This window comes from Eurosta solidaginis, chromosome 5 (assembly GCF_040869045.1).
Source record: "Eurosta solidaginis isolate ZX-2024a chromosome 5, ASM4086904v1, whole genome shotgun sequence".
NCBI classification, from domain to species: Eukaryota; Metazoa; Arthropoda; class Insecta; order Diptera; family Tephritidae; genus Eurosta; species Eurosta solidaginis.
Window position 1 is genome coordinate 137,416,170 of NC_090323.1, and position 6,913 is coordinate 137,423,082.

The following is a 6,913-nucleotide window of genomic DNA, read 5'->3' on the forward strand; positions in this document are numbered from 1 at the left end:
AGGCATCCACCTATAGAACTAAGGCCCACTCCCTTTTAAAATGCTCATTAACACCTTTCATTTGATACCCATATAGTACAAACAAATTCTAGAGTCACCCCTGGTCCACGTTTATGGCGATATCTCGAAAAGGCGTCCACACATAGAACTAAGGCCCACTCCTATTAAAATACTCATTAACACCTTTCATTTGATACCCATAACGTACAAACACATTCTAGAGTCGCCCCTGGTCACCTTTATGGCGATATTACGAAAAGGCGTCCACCTATAGAACTAAGGCCCACGCCCTTTTAAAATACTCATTAACACCTTTCATTTGATACCCATATTGTACAAACGCATTCTAGAGTCACCCCTGGTCCACTTTTATAACGATATTCCGAAAAGGCGTCCACCTATAGAACTAAGGCCCACTCCCTTTTAAAACACTTATTAACACCTTTCGTTTGATACCCATATTGTACAAACGCATTCTAGAGTCAACCCTGGTCCACTTTTATAACGATATTCCGAAAAGGCGTCCACCTATAGAACTAAGGCCCACTCCCTTTTAAAATACTCATTAACACCTTTCATTTGATACCCATATAGTACAAACAAATTCTAGAGTCACCCCAGGTCCACGGTTATGGCGATATCTCGAAAAGGCGTCCACCTATAGAACTAAGGCCCACGCCCTTTTAAAATACTCATTAACACCTTTCATTTGATAACCATATCGTACAAACAAATTCTAGAGTCACCCCTGGTCCACGTTTATGGCGATATCCCGAAAAGGCATCCACCTATAGAACTAAGGCCCACGCCCTTTTAAAATACTCATTAACACCTTTCATTTGATACCCATATAGTACAAACAAATTCTAGAGTCACCCCTGGTCCACGGTTATGGCGATATCTCGAAAAGGCATCCACCTATAGAACTGAGGCCCACGCCCTTTTAAAATACTCATTAACACCTTTCATTTGATACCCATATAGTACAAACAAATTCTAGAGTCACCCCTGGTCCACCTTTATGGCGATATTTCGAAAAGGCGTCCACCTATAGAACTAAGGCCCACGCCCTTTTAAAATACTCATTAACATCTTTCATTTAATACCCATATCGTACAAACAAATTCTAGAGTCACCCTGGTCCACGTTTATGGCGATATCCCGAAAAGGCATCCACCTATAGAACTAAGGCCCACGCCCTTTTAAAATACTCATTAACACCTTTCATTTGATACCCATATAGTACAAACAAATTCTAGAGTCACCCCTGCTCCACCTTTATGGCGATATTTCGAAAAGGCGTCCACCTATAGAACTAAGGCCCACGCCCTTTTAAAATACTCATTAACACCTTTCATTTGATACCCATATAGTACAAACAAATTCTAGAGTCACCCCTGCTCCACCTTTATGGCGATATTTCGAAAAGGCGTCCACCTATAGAACTAAGGCCCACGCCCTTTTAAAATACTCATTAACACCTTTCATTTGATACCCATATCGTACAAACAAATTCTAGAGTCGCCCCTGGTCCACGTTTATGGCGATATCTCGAAAAGGCATCCACCTATAGAACTAAGGCCCACGCCCTTTTAAAATACTCATTAACACCTTTCATTTGATACCCATATAGTACAAACAAATTCCAGAGTCACCCCTGGTCCACCTTTATGGCGATATTTCGAAAAGGCGTCCACCTATAGAACTAAGGCCCACTCCCTTTTAAAATACTCATTAACACCTTTCATTTGATACCCATATAGTACAAACAAATTCTAGAGTCGCCCCTGGTCCACGTTTATGGCGATATCTCGAAAAGGCATCCACCTATAGAGCTAAGGCCCACGCCCTTTTAAAATACTCATTAACACCTTTCATTTGATACCCATATAGTACAAACAAATTCTAGAGTCACCCTGGTCCACCTTTATGGCGATATTTCGAAAAGGCGTCCACCTATAGAACTAAGGCCCACGCCCTTTTAAAATACTCTTTAACACATTTCATTTGATACCCATATCGTACAAACAAATTCTAGAGTCACCCCTGGTCCACGTTTATGGCGATATCTCGAAAAGGCATCCACCTATAGAACTAAGGCCCACGCCCTTTTAAAATACTCATTAACACCTTTCATTTGATACCCATATAGTACAAACAAATTCTAGAGTCACCCCTGGTCCACCTTTATGGCGATATTTCGAAAAGGCGTCCACCTATAGAACTAAGGCCCACGCCCTTTTAAAATACTCATTAACACCTTTCATTTGATACCCATATCGTACAAACAAATTCTAGAGTCACCCCTGGTCCACGTTTATGGCGATATCTCGAAAAGGCATCCACCTATAGAACTAAGGCCCACGCCCTTTTAAAATACTCATTAACACCTTTCATTTGACACCCATATAGTACAAACAAATTCTAGAGTCACCCCTGGTCCACCTTTATGGCGATATTTCGAAAAGGCGTCCACCTATAGAACTAAGGCCCACGCCCTTTTAAAATACTCATTAACACCTTTCATTTGATACCCATATCGTACAAACAAATTCTAGAGTCACCCCTGGTCCACGTTTATGGCGATATCTCGAAAAGGCATCCACCTATGGAACTAAGGCCCAAGTCCTTTTAAAATACTCATTAACACCTTTCATTTGATACCCATATAGTACAAACAAATTCTAGAGTCACCCCTGGTCCACCTTTATGGCGATATTTCGAAAAGGCGTCCACCTATACAACTAAGGCCCACGCCCTTTTAAAATACTCATTAGCACCTTTCATTTGATACCCATATCGTACAAACAAATTCTAGAGTCACCCCTGGTCCACGTTTATGACGATATCTCGAAAAGGCATCCACCTATAGAACTAAGGCCCACGCCCTTTTAAAATACTCATTAACACCTTTCATTTGATACCCATATAGTAGAAACAAATTCTAGAGTCGCCCCTGGTCCACCTTTATGGCGCTATTTCGAAAAGGCGTCCACCTATAGAACTAAGGCCCACGTCCTTTTAAGATACTCATTAACACCTTTCATTTGATACCCATATCGTACAAACAAATTCTAGAGTCACCCCTGGTCCACGTTTATGGCGATATCTCGAAAAGGCAGCCACCTATAGAACTAAGGCCTACGCCCTTTTAAAATACTCATTAACACCTTTCATTTGATACCCATATCGTACAAACAAATTCTAGAGTCACCCCTGGTCCCAGGTTATGGCGATATCTCGAAAAGGCATCCACCTATAGAACTAAGGCCCACGCCCTTTTAAAATACTCATTAACACCTTTCATTTGATACCCATATCGTGCAAGCAAATTCTAGAGTCACCCCTGGTACACCTTTATGGCGATATTTCGAAAAGGCGTCCACCTATAGAACTAAGGCCCACGCCCTTTTAAAATACTCAATAACACCTTTCATTTGATACCGATATCGTACAAACAAATTCTTGAGTCACCCCTGGTCCACCTATATGGCGATATCTCGAAAAGGCGTCCACCACGCCCTTTTAAAATACTCATTAACACCTTTCATTTGATACCCGTATTGTACAAACGCATTCGAGAGCCACCCCTGGTCCACTTTTATAACGATATTCCGAAAAGGCGTCCACCTATAGAACTAAGGCCCACGTCCTTTTAAGATACTCACTAACACCTTTCATTTGATACCCATATCGTACAAACAAATTCTAGAGTCACCCCTGGTCCACGTTTATGGCGATATCTCGAAAAGGCATCCACCTATAGAACTAGGGCCCACGCCCTTTTAAATACTCATTAACACCTTTCATTTGATACCCATATAGTACAAACAAATTCTAGAGTCACCCCTGGTCCACCTTTATGGCGATATTTCGAAAAGGCGTCCACCTATAGAACTAAGGCCCACGCCCTTTTAAAATACTCATTAACACCTTTCATTTAATACCCATATCGTACAAACAAATTCTAGAGTCACCCCTGGTCGACGTTTATGGCGATATCTCGAAAAGGCATCCACCTATAGAACTAAGGCCCACGCCCTTTTAAAATACTCATTAACACCTTTCATTTGATACCCATATAGTACAAACAAATTCTAGAGTCACCCCTGGTCCACCTTTATGGCGATATTTCGAAAAGGCGTCCACCTATAGAACTAAGGCCCACTCCCTTTTAAAATACTCATTAACACCTTTCATTTGATACCCATATAGTACAAACAAATTCTAGAGTCGCCCCTGGTCCACGTTTATGGCGATATCTCGAAAAGGCATCCACCTATAGAACTAAGGCCCACACCCTTTTAAAATACTCATTAACACCTTTCATTTGATACCCATATAGTACAAACAAATTCTAGAGTCACCCCTGGTCCACCTTTATGGCGATATTTCGAAAAGGCGTCCACCTATAGAACTAAGGCTCACGCCCTTTTAAAATACTCATTAACACCTTTCATTTAATACCCATATCGTACAAACAAATTCTAGAGTCACCCCTGGTCCACGTTTATGGCGATATCTCGAAAAGGCATCCACCTATAGAACTAAGGCCCACGCCCTTTTAAAATACTCATTAACACCTTTCATTTGATACCCATATAGTACAAACAAATTCTAGAGTCACCCCTGGTCCATCTTTATGGCGATATCTCGAAACGGCGTCCATCTATAGAACTTAGGCCCACGCCCTTTTAAAATACTCATTAATACCTTTCATTTGATACCCATATCGTACAAAATAAATTCTAAAGTCACCCCTGGTCCACCTTTATGGCGATATCTCGAAAAGGCGTCCACCTATAGAACTTAGGCCCACTCCCTTTTAAAATTATCATTAACACATTTCATTTGATACCCATATCGTACAAAATAAATTCTAGAGTCACCCCTGGTCCACCTTTATGGCGATATCTCGAAGAGGCGTCCACCTATAGAACTTAGGCCCACTCCCTTTTGAAATTATCATTAACACATTTCATTTGATACCCATATCGTACAAACAAATTCTAGAGTCAGGCCTGGTCCACCTTTATGGCGATATCCCTAAATGGCGTCCATCTATAGAACTATGGCCGACTTCACCTTAAAATACTCTTTAATACCTTCCATTTGATACACATGTCATACAAACACATTCCAGGGTTACCCTAGGTTGTTTTTACAACATGGTGATTTTCCCTTACTTTGTCCCCACAGCTCTCAACTGAGTATGTAATGTTCGGTTACACCCAAACTTAGCCTTCCTTACTTGTTAACTTTAACTTTAACTTTCGCTTTAACTTTAACATTCACTTTAACTTTATTTTTAACTTTAACTTTAACTTCAAGTTTAACTTTAACTTTAACTTTAACTTTGACTTTAACCTTAACTTTGACTTTAACTTTAACTCAAACTTTAAATTTAACTTTATTTTTAACTTTAACTTACGCTTTAACTTTAACATTCACTTTAACTTTAACTTTATGATCCGGGGTGGGCGTGAGCTTAGCACCTGTTAAAAAGCCAACCTAATATAAACGCACGCAAGTCATTTTCTGTCAAAAATGTCTCATATACATACAACTTGTATGAGAGCAACTCAAATTGCATTTGCTGCGTGAAAACCTAACTAGATTTCCAATTTTTGTTCTGCGTGACATTTAGATTTGACGTTTGCACATATGTTTTACATTGTCGCAACGCATGCTTATTTGGGTTAGGGCAAAAAACGCTGGTTGTTTGCGTGCGCTAAAAAAACGCAGTGCGCTTTTATTAGGTTGGCTTGTAAGCGACCATATATGTAAACGATAAGCGATAACACAATGGCTACTTCGTGAAAATCAACGACAGCTCTTTTAGTTTGATTTCGATGGTCGTACGGTGAGGAAGTTTCGCACGCGCGATTAAAACAGAGTATCAAAGAGTGCGTGTGACACGTGTTCACCGTTCAAGCATTGAAATCAAACTAAATAAATAATTGATTTTGCTTTCGGGCTCGCTACGCGTTCGTGTTTACTAACACATTCTCAATTTGGTAACCGTGTAAATGTAGTGGTGCCCACCGCTGTTTATGATAGAGATCCAATTTTATGTATTTGGCCTGTTGCTAACACCGAACCTTTACGAACCTTTTCAAACCTTTTTTGACAAATATCCGTTACGGTTTTTTTTTGATTTAGTCGCCAAGCCCGCGATAAAATCTATGCAAGCTTAATAATAATGTATTGTAACGAATTTAGTGCAATTCCTCTTATTTGCAACCTTCTACTAACGTTCGAATCACTAAACTGTTGAATAAATAACTCCACTATTCAATAATGTAAAATGGCCTTTATTAGACTACTTTCGTCACAATATTATTAGAGTAGATGCAAACATGGAATCCTATAGCGAATAAGCGAGATGGATGAAGGAAAATCATATCTAGGAGCAAAATAATTCAGGGGTTTGTAAAAAAGACAAAACAATGCACTCGTAGTTGTAAACGGTCCCTTAAGTTGCTTATTGAGAGACGTTTTCTATACGGGATTCTGTGAAAGACCCGTTAGTACTAGAGTTTGTGACTAATACCAAACTCGATTGAAGAGTAAAGATTTTTTTTTAGGATAGCACAATATGCATTACTTCAAAAATACGTCGTTTTAAGCTCTTCACATAAACTCGAATTCACTTGCTTGATTGAAAAAAGGGCCACCTTTGTTCGATGGTGACTTGCTTTGGATTGTTTAGCTTTTGTAGTACATTGAAAACCACCACTCTGCAAAGTTAATATAAAAATGTTATCATACACTGTTAGTGTGCTGATGGAAGTACCTATTATATTTCCACTTAATCTTTCTTGAGATCCCATTTGTTGCATCGCATGTTGTTGCATCGCATGTTGTTGACTTGCATTGCCTTGAAATATTAATGCAAAGATTAACCCATGTG